At 38.1% G+C, this 13,892-nt stretch overlaps 3 non-coding genes across 3 annotated transcripts; all 3 read left to right on the top strand.

Annotated features, from left to right (window-relative positions):
- The first annotated feature begins 1,073 nt into the window (after positions 1-1,073).
- trnaa-cgc lies at positions 1,074-1,145 on the top strand. Its single transcript has one exon. It is a non-coding gene; the product is annotated as a tRNA-Ala (tRNA).
- A 4,455-nt stretch (positions 1,146-5,600) lies between these two features.
- trnaa-ugc lies at positions 5,601-5,672 on the top strand. Its single transcript has one exon. It is a non-coding gene; the product is annotated as a tRNA-Ala (tRNA).
- A 567-nt stretch (positions 5,673-6,239) lies between these two features.
- Positions 6,240-6,311, top strand: trnaa-ugc. The gene has a single exon. It is a non-coding gene; the product is annotated as a tRNA-Ala (tRNA).
- The last annotated feature ends 7,581 nt before the right edge of the window (positions 6,312-13,892 follow it).

The raw sequence follows: 13,892 nt of genomic DNA, 5'->3' as shown, positions 1-13,892 counted from the left end.
TAGAGTGCATGCTTTGCATGTATGAGGTCCTAGTTTCATCCCCAGCATCTCCATCAATTTAATATTCGATCATTATAGTGACTCCTGATTAGAAATGATGTGAATTAAGAAGAAAATGTGATTTGACTGAGATCTCCTGTTTTCATCACACCTAGGCCCATTGTTACAAATATGCCTCAATATGCTCTAATGTACCTACATTGTTACGCAACCTAAAATGCCTTACACTTTTAAAACAAACGTTACTCGTTACTCTTGGCTTTGGTTTAATGTTTATAAATATTTATGTTAAGTCATGTGTGCCAACCATTGCTGATCATTGGCGCCATCCACATCATCTAAAGATGTTGAAATGTCTGAAAGGTCGGACACAGGTGAGAGCGTATTGGGAGATGGAGACAGAGACCAACAAGACCTTCTTCATCCTTGGCCCTATCTCAAGGAATTTTTCAAAATAGTCGAAAAATTTAGCTTTCAATTTATAAAGAGGCATCTGGCTGTTTGTCTTTAAAGGTTACTTTATACTTTTAAACTGAGTATTTTTTGGAGCACATGTATTTCACTTGAGTAAAGAGGTCAAGTTGATACTTCAACTTTTACCAGAGTGCTTTTAAACTGCAGTAACTATACTTCTACTTAAGGAACAAATGTGTGTACTTTTGACACCACTGCTTATGACTCGTTTTAATGAAAAAGGGGAATCATCTATTCTGTTTCAGACCTAAGCAAAAGTAATTTTCACTCATAAATAGTATAATGAAAAAGCAAAAAAACAGACACCTACAATAAATATTCTGTATCACTGAGTTTAACAAAACAGTTGGGTGTAATACCTAGAGGTCAGAGCAGGGAGAAAATTCTTCTGGTCACTTGGATTGGATCCTACCCACTACGAAGAGATACAATGGAAGATACAAGGGAGATCTCTGTTTCATTGCTATTCCAAATAACAATTCAGTGTTATTCCATACTACAGTGGAACCTACACAATTACATTTTTCCAGTGGACTATAAGACTAGAGCATAGTGATAGCACTCTGTCATTTTCGCATTTTGTTCATTCCAATTTCATCGGGGATGTAGCTCAGTGGTAGAGCGCATGCTTCGCATGTATGAGGTCCTGGGTTCAATCCCCAGCATCTCCATGACTTTAATATCCATACATTCCTCTGATCATTATAGTGACTCCTGATTCATAGTAAACATTAAATGTGAATGAAACAAAGGTTATTTGACTGAGATTGCATGTGAAATTGTGTCACAAAATAAATGTTGCAATTTAGCAGCAGAACCACAGATGTTGGATATCATGCAATAAAATGTTTCCTATTCTTCTGTGCAAATTATAGAACCCATGGTTTCTTCCATATGTAGAACTTTTTTTTTGCTTTAACATGATGGCTGGCACTAAAAATAATTCCACAATAAAAGTAATTTAACCCATGGACGCCCATTGTTACAAATATGCCTCAAACCCTTTGTATTATGTACACAGCAAGGATAGCATGTGCTATGTGGCAGTAATTACATACTCATTGTGAACCCAGGAAGCTTCAGAAAGCTCCTGTTTTCATCACACCTAGTCCCTAATCATTAGGGCCTAATGGTTTACCATTAACTATTATAAATGTTGTCACAAACTTGTAATATACCTACATTGTTACTCAACCAAAAATTCCTTACACTTTTATAACAAACGTTACTCTTTACTCTTGGCTTCGGTTCAATGTTTATAAATAGTTATTTCAGGTCATGTGCGCCATCCAACTCAGATCATTGGCGCCATCCACATCTAGTGAAAACCACTGTGATTGGATAAGTCATATAACGCAAACACTCATTGGTTAGCTAAAGTAAATCATCAGAAGCAAGCAGGTGTTCTTCAAACTACAAAAGTGAATTGTCTATGCCATGCTACAATGTAGGATTCAGAAAAAGATGGTGAAATGTCTGAAAGGTCGGACACAGGTGAGAACGTATTGGGAGATGGAGACCGAGACGAACATGACCTCCCTCATCCTTGGCCCTATCTCAAAATTTTTTTCAAAATAGTGGAAATTTTAGCTTTCAATTTAAAAAGACTTAAGTAAAAGTCATTTTCAGTCATAAATAGTATAATGAAAAAGCAAAAAAAAATGTAGACCTGGAATAAATATTCTGTATCACTGAGTTTCACAAAACTGTTGGGTGTAATACCCAGAGGTCAGAGCAGGGAGAAAATTCTTCTGGTCACTTGAATCGGATCCTACCCACTACGAAGAGATACAATGGAAGATACAAGGCAGATCTCTGTTTCATTGCTATTCCAAATAACAATTCAGTGTTATTCCATACTTGTAGAACCTACACAATTATATTTTTCTAGTAGACTATAAGACTAGAGTATAGTGATAGCACTCTATTCTTTTCAGATTTTGTTCATGACTATTTCATGGGGGATGTAGCTCAGTGGTAGAGCGCATGCTTCGCATTGATTTTAATATCAATATATTTATCTGATCATTATAGTGACTCCTGATTCATAGTAATCATTAGAAATAATATGATTTAAGAGGCAAATGTGATTTGACTGACATCGCATGTAAAATAAATTGTGTCATGAAATAAATGTTGCAAATTAGCAGCAGAACTGCAAATGTTGGTTATCATGCAAAAAATGTTTCCTATTCTTCCTTGCAAATAACAGAACCCATAGTTTCATACATATGTAGAACTTTCTTAATGCTTTAACATGATGGCTGCCATTAACAATAATTGCACAATAAAAGTAATTTAACCCATGGACACCCATTGTTACAAATATGCAACAAACCCTTTGTATGAATGGCAGTTATCACACACTTAGTTTTAACCTAGAAAGCTTCGGAAAGCTCCTGTTTTCATAGCTAAAGCTATCATCAGAAGCAAGCAGGTGTTCTTCAAACTGCAAACATTAATTGTCTATGCCATGCTACAATGAAGGATTCAGAAAAAGATGTTGAAATGTCTGAAAGTTAGGACACAGGCGAGAGGGTATTGGGAGATGGAGACAGAGACCAATGAGATCTCCCTCAACCTTGGACCAATCTCAAACAATTTTTCAAAATAGTCGGAAAATTGAGCTTTCAATTCATATAAACTGTTGTGTAATTCCCCTCAGGCACGACGAGCACAAATGGATTTCTTGAACTGATTTAATGAAGCCTCCAAATCTTCATTAGCACCGTGAAAACTCGTTGGCTGCATACCACAATGAGGGAATTATCCGTGAATTAAGAGGTGATTGTCCTTGATGCTGTCCTTGGTTTTTACTCAACAAACTTCAGCTTATAATGTTTGTGAGTAATGTGAAAAACCTCCGTTGATTTCCATGAAAGACGGACGTTTGTGAAATAACGTCTTCTCAAAACAGCGCAAGAACAAGCTTGTAGATATAATCATGAGAATAATCATAAATAAATCAAACCATGTGTCACTCAGTAAAACAATATAAAGATACAATCATATTTACAATAATTAATATGAAATGTAAATAACTATATATACATATATCAATATCAATGAATTATATCAATAAACTGTCTGCATCATCATGGATACATTTACACTCCCACCAAATTACACAAACTAACAGTATGTGGGATTTCTTAGAGTTATAGCAGGTACCATATCATATCATCAAAGGACATTTCTCAAAGGTAAGTACGTGCTAAATAAACTCACTGTATTGCATCTAATCTGCTTCTATCAAAGTAACAACTTTGTGTATAGGTCTCTCTAAATACACTGTACTCGTTGTAGCTTTCCCTTTGCTATCGTATGTGGTGTGGCTAACTAGCAGCTTCAGCTTTCTGACCCTACCATCTTTCCCTGGGTAGACTTCAGTGACTCTTGCTAGTTTCCATTTGTTGCGTGGTGTCTGTTCGTCATGGAGAAGGACGATGTCATTGACCTTTGAGTTCCTTCTGGTTTTACACCACTTCTGTCTTGGTTGCAGGTTGAGAAGATATTCTTTCCTCCATCTGTTCCAAAACTCATTGGCCAAATACTGGACTCGGCGCCACCTCTTTTGTAGATAGAGATCTTGTTTGACAAATTGTCCAGGTGGGGGAAGAATGATTGTTGATTTCATAGTCAGAATGTGGTTCGGGGTTAGTGGTTCAGGTCCAGATGGGTCGTTCAGATGTTCAGCGGTAAGTGGCCGGCTGTTGATGATGGACATGACTTCATACAGGTAAGTCCGGAGAGAGGTGCTGTCGAGCCTTTGTGCAGACTGGTCCAGAACTGCAGTCAAGATGCTCCTTATCGTTCTTATCTGCCTCTCCCATATGCCGCCCATGTGACTTGCCGCAGGAGTATTCATGAGGAACTCACATCCTAGAGCCTTCAGTCTCTCTTCATTCATTCCTTTCATGAGTTCTGCAAACTCTCTCCTTGCACCAACGAAATTAGTCACTTGGTCACATCTCAGTTGGCGAACGTTTCCTCTGATGGCAATGAATGATCTGAGTGCATTGATGAATGCGTCGGTTGTCATATCGTCGATTACTTCTATGTGAATGGATCTTGAACATAGACAGGTAAGTATGAGTCCATATCTTTTGAGATCCTTTCTTCCTTCTTTAATGCCGATTGGGCCGAAGCAATCCATTCCAGTGTACGTGAAAGGTGGAGCTGCTTCCATTCGATCTTGAGGTAAGTCGCCCATTCTTTGTTCTTCGGTGCGTCGTCTGTACATTCGGCACTTCACACATTTGTAGATGTGTGACGAGACAGCACTGCTGCATCCCAGGATCCACCATCCATTAGCTCTGAGTGCGTTTGTTGTCATTCCACGTCCTTGGTGTTGGATCTTTTCGTGGTGGTGCTTGATGAGTAAGGACGATATGTGGCTTTTCTGTGGAAAAATTGCTGGATGCTTTATGTGTGGGTGTAGTGCAGCTTGACCTAGACGTCCTCCCACGCTGAGGATCCCTTCTTCGTCCAGGAAGGGGCTTAACTTCTGTAGCTTACTTTCTTTGGTCTTGACAATTTCCTGCTTTTGCTTGAGTCTTTTGATCTCAGCTGGGAATGCTTCCTTTCTAGCTAGTTTAATGATGGCAAGCTCTGCTTCTTTCTTTCAATTTATAAAGACTTAAGTAAAAGTCATTTTCACTCATAAATAGTATAACGAAAAAGCAAAAAAAAAAGTACACCTGGAATAAATATTCTGTTTCACTGTGTTTAACAAAACTGTTGGGTGTAATACCCAGAGGTCAGATAATAGTTTGGTAATAGTTTGACCCCTAGGGCTAATACTTAGAGGTCAAAACAGGGAGAAAATTCTTCTGGTCACTTGGATTGGATCCTACCAACTACCAAGAGATACAATGGAAGATACAAGGGAGATCTCTGTTTCATTGCTATTCCAAATAACAATTCAGTGTTATTACATAGTACAGGGGAACCTACACAATTACATATTTCCAGTAGACTATAAAAGTAGTGCATAGCAATAGCAATCTGTTGTTCACACATTTTATTGAAGAGCTTTACATGGAGGGATGCAACTCATAGCTCTATAAGAGTAGAGCATAGTGATAGCACTTTCGTTTACACATCTCATTGACGCCGTTTACATGGGGGATGTAGCTCAGTGGTAGAGCGCATGCTTTGCATGTATGAGGTCCTGGGTTCAATCCCCAGCATCTCCATGAATTTAATTTGATCATTATAGGTACTCCTGATTAGAAATGATGAATTGTACTTGGATTTTGTGTTTGGAGAAACTCCTCTTGAGCTTTTCAGACATTTCAGCAACATAAGGGATTGTGATGTTTTTGCGTTCAATTTTCTCATCGCTATCTTCTGTTATGTGTCTTTTGGATTTCCTTGCTGATTTGATAAATGCCCAGTTTGGATATCCACAGGTTTGGAGAGCATCTTTGATGTGTTTCTGTTCTTTGTACTTCCCTTCTGTTTTAGTAGGGACATGTTCTGCTCAGTGTTGTAAGGTTCTGATGACTGAGAGTTTGTGTTCCAGTGGGTGGTGTGAGTTAAAAAGGAGATACTGGTCTTTGTAAGTAGGTTTCCTATACACTTCAATGTTTAGGCTTCCATCTCCTTCCGACAGAACCCATAGTTTCTCCCATATGTAGAACTTTCTTAATGCTTTAACATGATGGCTGACACTAACAATTATATGTTTCCAGTGGACTATAAGACTAGAGCATAGAGATAGCACTCTGTGATTTTCAGATTTTGTTCATGCCACTTACATGGGGGATGTAGCTCAGTGGTAGAGCGCATGCTTTGCATGTATGAGGTCCTGGGTTCAATCCCCAGCATCTCCATGATTTTAATATCAATACATTCCTCTAATCATTGCGGTGACTCCTGATTCATAGTAATCATTAGAAATAATTTGAATTAAGAGGCAATTTGACTGATTTGACTGAGATCGCATGTAAAATAAATTGAGTGATGAAATAAATGTTGCAAATTGGCAGCAGAACCCCAAATGAAAGTTATCATGCCAAAAATGTTTCCTATTTTTCCATATAAATGACAGAACCCATAGTTTCATACATATGTAGAACTTTCTTAATGCTTTAACATGATGGCTGGCATTAACAATAATTGCACAATAAAAGTAATTTAACCCATGGACGCCCATTGTCACAAATATGCATGAAACCCTTTGTATTATGTACACAGCAATGATAGCATGTGCACTCCCTCAATGGCAGTAATTACACACTCATTGTGAACCCAGGAAGCTTCAGAAAGCTCCTGTTTTCATCACACCTAGTACCTAATCATTAGGGCCTAATGGTTTACCATTAACTATTATAAATGTTGTCACAAACTTGTAATATACCTACATTGTTACTCAACCAAAAATTCCTTACACTTTTATAACAAACGTTACCCGTTACTCTTGGCTTCGGTTCAATGTTTATAAATAGTTATTTCAGGTCATGTGCGCCATCCAACTCAGATCATTGGCGCCATCCACATCTAGTGAAAACCACTGTGATTGGATAAGTCATATAACGCAAACGCTCATTGGTTAGCTAAAGGAAGTCATCAGAAGTAAGCTGGTGTTCTTCAAACTGCAAACGTGAATTGTCTATGCCATGCTACAATGTAGGATTCAGAAAAAGATGGTGAAATGTCTGAAAGGTCGGACACTGGCGAGAGCGTATCGGGAGATGGAGACAGAGACCAACAAGACCTTCGCTATTGAATGTATTAACATCTGGCCTATCTTGGACAATCTAAGAAGCCAGTTAAACTGACTCTTATGGTTTTATTATTTTTCTTTGAAACTGGTCACTTATTCTAGCGCGGGTTTATTTTCTAATAGAAGTTAGATTTCTGTAATCCTGAATTATTAGAATAAAGACGTCATTGTTTAACTTGCAGTTGTTTGTGATTCATATACGAATGGTTTGTCACTCAGGCCAGATCCACCCTCCTTTGGTAATAGTTTGACCCCTAGGGCTAATACTTAGAGGTCAGAACAGGGAGAAAATTCTTCTGGTCACTTGGATTGGATCCTACCAACTACCAAGAGATACAATGGAAGATACAAGGGAGATCTCTGTTTCATTGCTATTCCAAATAACAATTCAGTGTTATTACATACTAGGGGAACCTACAAAATTACATATTTCCAGTAGACTATAAAAGTAGTGCATAGCAATAGCACTCTGTTGTTCACACATTTTATTGAAGAGCTTTACATGGAGGGATGTAGCTCATAGCTCTGTAAGAGTAGAGCATAGTGATAGCACTCTTTCCTTTACACATCTTACTGAAGACATTAACATGGGGGATGTAGCTCAGTGGTAGAGCGCATGCTTTGCATGTATGAGGTCCTGGGTTCAATCTCCATGATTTTAATATCAATACATTCCTCTGATCATTGCAGTGACTCCTGATTTATAGTAATCATTAGAAATAATGTGAATTAAGAGGCAATTGTGATTTGACTGAGATCGCATGTAAAATACATTGAGTGATGAAATAAATGTTGCAAATTGGCAGCAGAACCACAAATGACAGTTATGCCAAAAATGTTTCCTATTCTTCCATGTAAATGACAGAACCCATAGTTTCATACATATGTAGAACTTTCTTAATGCTTTAACATGATGGCTGGCATTAACAATAATTGCACAATAAAAGTAATTTAACCCATGGACGCCCATTGTCACAAATATGCATCAAACCCTTTGTATTATGTACACAGCAAGGATAGCATGTGCACTCCCTTAATGGCAGTAATTACACACTCATTGTGAACCCAGGAAGCTTCAGAAAGCTCCTGTTTTCATAACACCTAGTCCCTAATCATTAGGGCCTAATGGTTTACCATTAACTATTATAAATGTTGTCACAAACTTGTAATATACCTACATTGTTACTCAACCAAAAATTCCTTACACTTTTATAACAAACGTTACCCGTTACTCTTGGCTTCGGTTCAATGTTTATAAATAGTTATTTCAGGTCATGTGCGCCATCCAACTCAGATCATTGGCGCCATCCACATCTAGTGAAAACCACTGTGATTGGATAAGTCATATAATGCAAACACTCATTGGTTAGCTAAAGGAAGTCATCAGAAGTAAGCTGGTGTTCTTCAAACTGCAAACGTGAATTGTCTATGCCATGCTACAATGTAGGATTCAGAAAAAGATGGTGAAATGTCTGAAAGGTCGGACACTGGTGAGAGCGTATCGGGAGATGGAGACAGAGACCAACAAGACCTCCGCTATTGAATGTATTAACATCTGGCCTATCTTGGACAATCTAAGAAGCCAGTTAAACTGACTCTTATGGTTTTATTATTTTTCTTTGAAACTGGTCACTTAGTCTAGCGCGGTTTATTTTCTAATAGAAGTTAGATTTCTGTAATCCTGAATTATTAGAATAAAGACGTCATTGTTTAACTTGCAGTTGTTTGTGATTCATATACGAATGGTTTGTCACTCAGGCCAGATCCACCCTCCTTTGGTAATAGTTTGACCCCTAGGGCTAATACTTAGAGGTCGGAACAGGGAGAAATTTCTTCTGGTCACTTGGATAGGATCCTACCAACTACCTAGAGATACAATGGAAGATACAAGGGAGATCTCTGTTTCATTGCTATTCCAAATAGCAATTCAGTGTTATTACATACTAGGGGAACCTACAAAATTACATATTTCCAGTAGACTATAAAAGTAGTGCATAGCAATAGCAATCTGTTGTTCACACATTTTATTGAAGAGCTTTACATGGAGGGATGTAGCTCATAGCTCTATAAGAGTAGGGCATAGTGATAGCACTCTTTCCTTTACACAGCTTACTAAAGACATTAACAGGGGGGATGTAGCTCAGTGGTAGAGGGCATGCTTTGCATGTGTGAGGTCCTGGATTCAATCCCCAGCATCTCCATGAATTTAATAATTGATCATTATAGTGACTCCTGACTAGAAATGATGTGAATTAAGAAGAAAATGTGATTTAACATTGGCATGTGAAATAAATAGTGTCATGTAATAAATTGGCAGCAGAACCGCAAATGTTGGTTATCATGCAATAAAATGTTTCCTATTCTTCTGTGCAAGTGACAGAACCGATACCGTAAAAGTTCAAAAAAATCCACTGGTCTTGGTTTCCTAGACTTGAAGATGTTTTGCCACCTCTACAGGAAGCTTTCTCAATTCAAATGTCTGGATCCGCAGTGAGTTTGAGTCTTATATAGACAAGGCCTTGTATTGCTTGGAAACATGCAAATAGAAACCGATGAGTGGGTCGTTTGGTTCCATTGTTAGCCTGTAATATCTGAAACCTGTCTATGATTCTGAAGGTTGGTTGTTAAAGGGGGGGAGTGTCTACTGTAATACCTGAAACCTGACTATGATTGTTAAGGGTCGGTCGTTAAGGAGGTATTGTTCACCGTCTGGAGCGGGTTGGTGCTTTGCTCCTCTGTGATGGGGTGGGGGGTGTGGTGATATCTGGAAGGGATCATCTCTATAAAGGAATTGTAAGTTTTTGGAATCTGGAATCTGAGTCCACCACCTCTGTTTAAAGTTGTATTTTCTCTCTTAACATAGATGGCTTCCTTCACGCCCCTCTCAAACCACATATTTTCTTTATCCACAATGTGAACATTCTGGTCCTCAAAAGAATGTCCTTTGTCCACCAGGTGTAGATGTACTGCGGAGTCTTGTCTAGAGGACTCCACTCTTCTGTGTTGAGCCATGCATCTGTGGACAGGTTGTTTGGTTTCTCCAATATAAAGATCATAGCATACCTTGCTGCACTGAACAGCATATACTACTCTGCTCATATTCGGTCTGGGGGTTTTATCTTTAGGATGCATTAGCCTCTGTTTAAGGGTTTTGTTTGGCTTGAATTGTACTTTGATTTTGTGTTTGGAGAAACTCCTCTTGAGCTTTTCAGACACTTCAGCAACATAAGGGATTGTGATGTTTTTGCATTTAATTTTCTCATCGCTATCTTCTGTTATGTGTCTTTAGGATTTCCTTGCTGATTTGATAAATGCCCAGTTTGGATATCCACAGGTTTGGAGAGCATCTTTGATGTGTTTCTGTTCTTTGTACTTCCCTTCTGTTTTAGTAGGGACATGTTCTGCCCAGTGTTGTAAGGTTCTGATGACTGAGAGTTTGTGTTCCAGTGGGTGGTGTGAGTCAAAAAGCAGATACTGGTCTGTGTGAGTAGGTTTCCTATACACTTCAATGTTTAGGCTTCCATCTCCTTCCGACAGAACCCATAGTTTCTCGCATATGTAGAACTTTCTTAATGCTTTAACACGATGGCTGACACTAACAATTATATGTTTCCATTGCCATGTATGAGGTCCTGGGTTCAATCCCCAGCATCTCCATGATTTTAATATCAATACATTCCTCTGATCATTGCAGTGACTCCTGATTTATAGTAATAATTAGAAATAATGTGAATTAAGAGGCAATTGTAATTTGACTGAGATCGCATGTAAAATAAATTGAGTGATGAAATGTTGCAAATTGGCAGCAGAACCACAAATGACAGTTATCATGGCAAAAATGTTTCCTATTCTTTCATGTAAATGACAGAACCCATAGTTTCATACATATGTAGAACTTTCTTAATGCTTTAACATGATGGCTGGCATTAACAATAATTGCACAATAAAAGTAATTTAACCCATGAAAGCCCATTGTCACAAATATGCATCAAACCCTTTGTATTATGTACACAGCAAGGATAGCATGTGCACTCCCTTAATGGCAGTAATTACACACTCATTGTGAACCCAGGACGCTTCAGAAAGCTCCTGTTTTCATAACACCTAGTCCCTAATCATTAGGGCCTAATGGTTTACCATTAACTATTATAAATGTTGTCACAAACTTGTAATATACCTACATTGTTACTCAACCAAAAATTCCTTACACTTTTATAACAAACGTTACCCGTTACTCTTGGCTTCGGTTCAATGTTTATAAATAGTTATTTCAGGTCATGTGCGCCATCAAACTCAGATCATTGGCGCCATCCACATCTAGTGAAAACCACTGTGATTGGATAAGTCATATAACGCAAACACTCATTGGTTAGCTAAAGGAAGTCATCAGAAGTAAGCTGGTGTTCTTCAAACTGCAAACGTGAATTGTCTATGCCATGCTACAATGTAGGATTCAGAAAAAGATGGTGAAATGTCTGAAAGGTCGGACACTGGCGAGAGCGTATCGGGAGATGGAGACAGAGACCAACAAGACCTTCGCTATTGAATGTATTAACATCTGGCCTATCTTGGACAATCTAAGAAGCCAGTTAAACTGACTCTTATGGTTTTATTATTTTTCTTTGAAACTGGTCACTTAGTCTAGCGCGGGTTTATTTTCTAATAGAAGTTAGATTTCTGTAATCCTGAATTATTAGAATAAAGACGTCATTGTTTAACTTGCAGTTGTTTGTGATTCATTTACGAATGGTTTGTCACTCAGGCCAGATCCACCCTCCTTTGGTAATAGTTTGACCCCTAGGGCTAATACTTAGAGGTCAGGACAGGGATAAATTTCTTCTGGTCACTTGGATTGGATCCTACCAACTACCAAGAGATACAATGGAAGATACAAGGGAGATCTCTGTTTCATTGCTATTCCAAATAACAATTCAGTGTTATTACATACTAGGGGAACCTACAAAATTACATATTTCCAGTAGACTATAAAAGTAGTGCATAGCAATAGCACTCTGTTGTTCATACATTTTATTGAAGAGCTTTACATGGAGGGATGTAGCTCACAGCTCTGTAAGAGTAGAGCATAGTGATAGCACTCTTTCCTTTACACATCTTACTGAAGACATTAACATGGGGGATGTAGCTCAGTGATAGAGCGCATGCTTTGCATGTATGAGGTCCTGGGTTCAATCTCCATGATTTTAATATCAATACATTCCTCTGATCATTGCAGTGACTCCTGATTCATAGTAATCATTAGAAATAATGTGAATTAAGAGGCAATTGTGATTTGACTGAGATCGCATGTAAAATACATTGAGTGATGAAATAAATGTTGCAAATTGGCAGCAGAACCACAAATGACAGTTATGCCAAAAATGTTTCCTATTCTTCCATGTAAATGACAGAACCCATAGTTTCATACATATGTAGAACTTTCTTAATGCTTTAACATGATGGCTGGCATTAACAATAATTGCACAATAAAAGTAATTTAACCCATGGACGCCCATTGTCACAAATATGCATCAAACCCTTTGTATTATGTACACAGCAAGGATAGCATGTGCACTCCCTTAATGGCAGTAATTACACACTCATTGTGAACCCAGGACGCTTCAGAAAGCTCCTGTTTTCATCACACCTAGTACCTAATCATTAGGGCCTAATGGTTTACCATTAACTATTATAAATGTTGTCACAAACTTGTAATATACCTACATTGTTACTCAACCAAAAATTCCTTACACTTTTATAACAAACGTTACCCGTTACTCTTGGCTTCGGTTCAATGTTTATAAATAGTTATTTCAGGTCATGTGCGCCATCCAACTCAGATCATTGGCGCCATCCAAATCTAGTGAAAACCACTGTGATTGGATAAGTCATATAACGCAAACGCTCATTGGTTAGCTAAAGGAAGTCATCAGAAGTAAGCTGGTGTTCTTCAAACTGCAAACGTGAATTGTCTATGCCATGCTACAATGTAGGATTCAGAAAAAGATGGTGAAATGTCTGAAAGGTCGGACACTGGCGAGAGCGTATCGGGAGATGGAGACAGAGACTAACAAGACCTCCGCTATTGAATGTATTAACATCTGGCCTATCTTGGACAATCTCAGAAGCCAGTTAAACTGACTCTTATGGTTTTATTATTTTTCTTTGAAACTGGTCACTTAGTCTAGCGCGGGTTTATTTTCTAATAGAAGTTAGATATCTGTAATCCTGAATTATTAGAATAAAGACGTCATTGTTTAACTTGCAGTTGTTTGTGATTTATATACGAATGGTTTGTCACTCAGGCCAGATCCACCCTCCTTTGGTAATAGTTTGACCGCTAGGAGTAATACTTAGAGGTCAGAACGGAGAAATTTCTTCTGGTCACTTGGATTGGATCCTACCAACTACCAAGAGATACAATGGAAGATACAAGGGAGATCTCTGTTTCATTGCTATTCCAAATAACAATTCAGTGTTATCAGGGGCGGATCTAGAAAAATATTAATGGGGTGGCAAAGGAGGGGCAGCAGTTTTTCTGGGGTGGCAACAGATAATTATATATATATATATATATATATATATATATATATATATATATATATATATATATATAGAGAGAGAGAGAGAGAGAGAGAGAGAGAGGGAGAGAGAGAGAGAGAGAGAGATAGATAGATAGATAGATAGATAG

The sequence above is a fragment of the Cyprinodon tularosa genome, unplaced genomic scaffold (genome assembly GCF_016077235.1).
Source record: "Cyprinodon tularosa strain WSP-4 unplaced genomic scaffold, ASM1607723v1 ctg276, whole genome shotgun sequence".
Taxonomy (NCBI): domain Eukaryota; kingdom Metazoa; phylum Chordata; class Actinopteri; order Cyprinodontiformes; family Cyprinodontidae; genus Cyprinodon; species Cyprinodon tularosa.
This window is presented reverse-complemented; position numbering and strand designations above follow the sequence as displayed.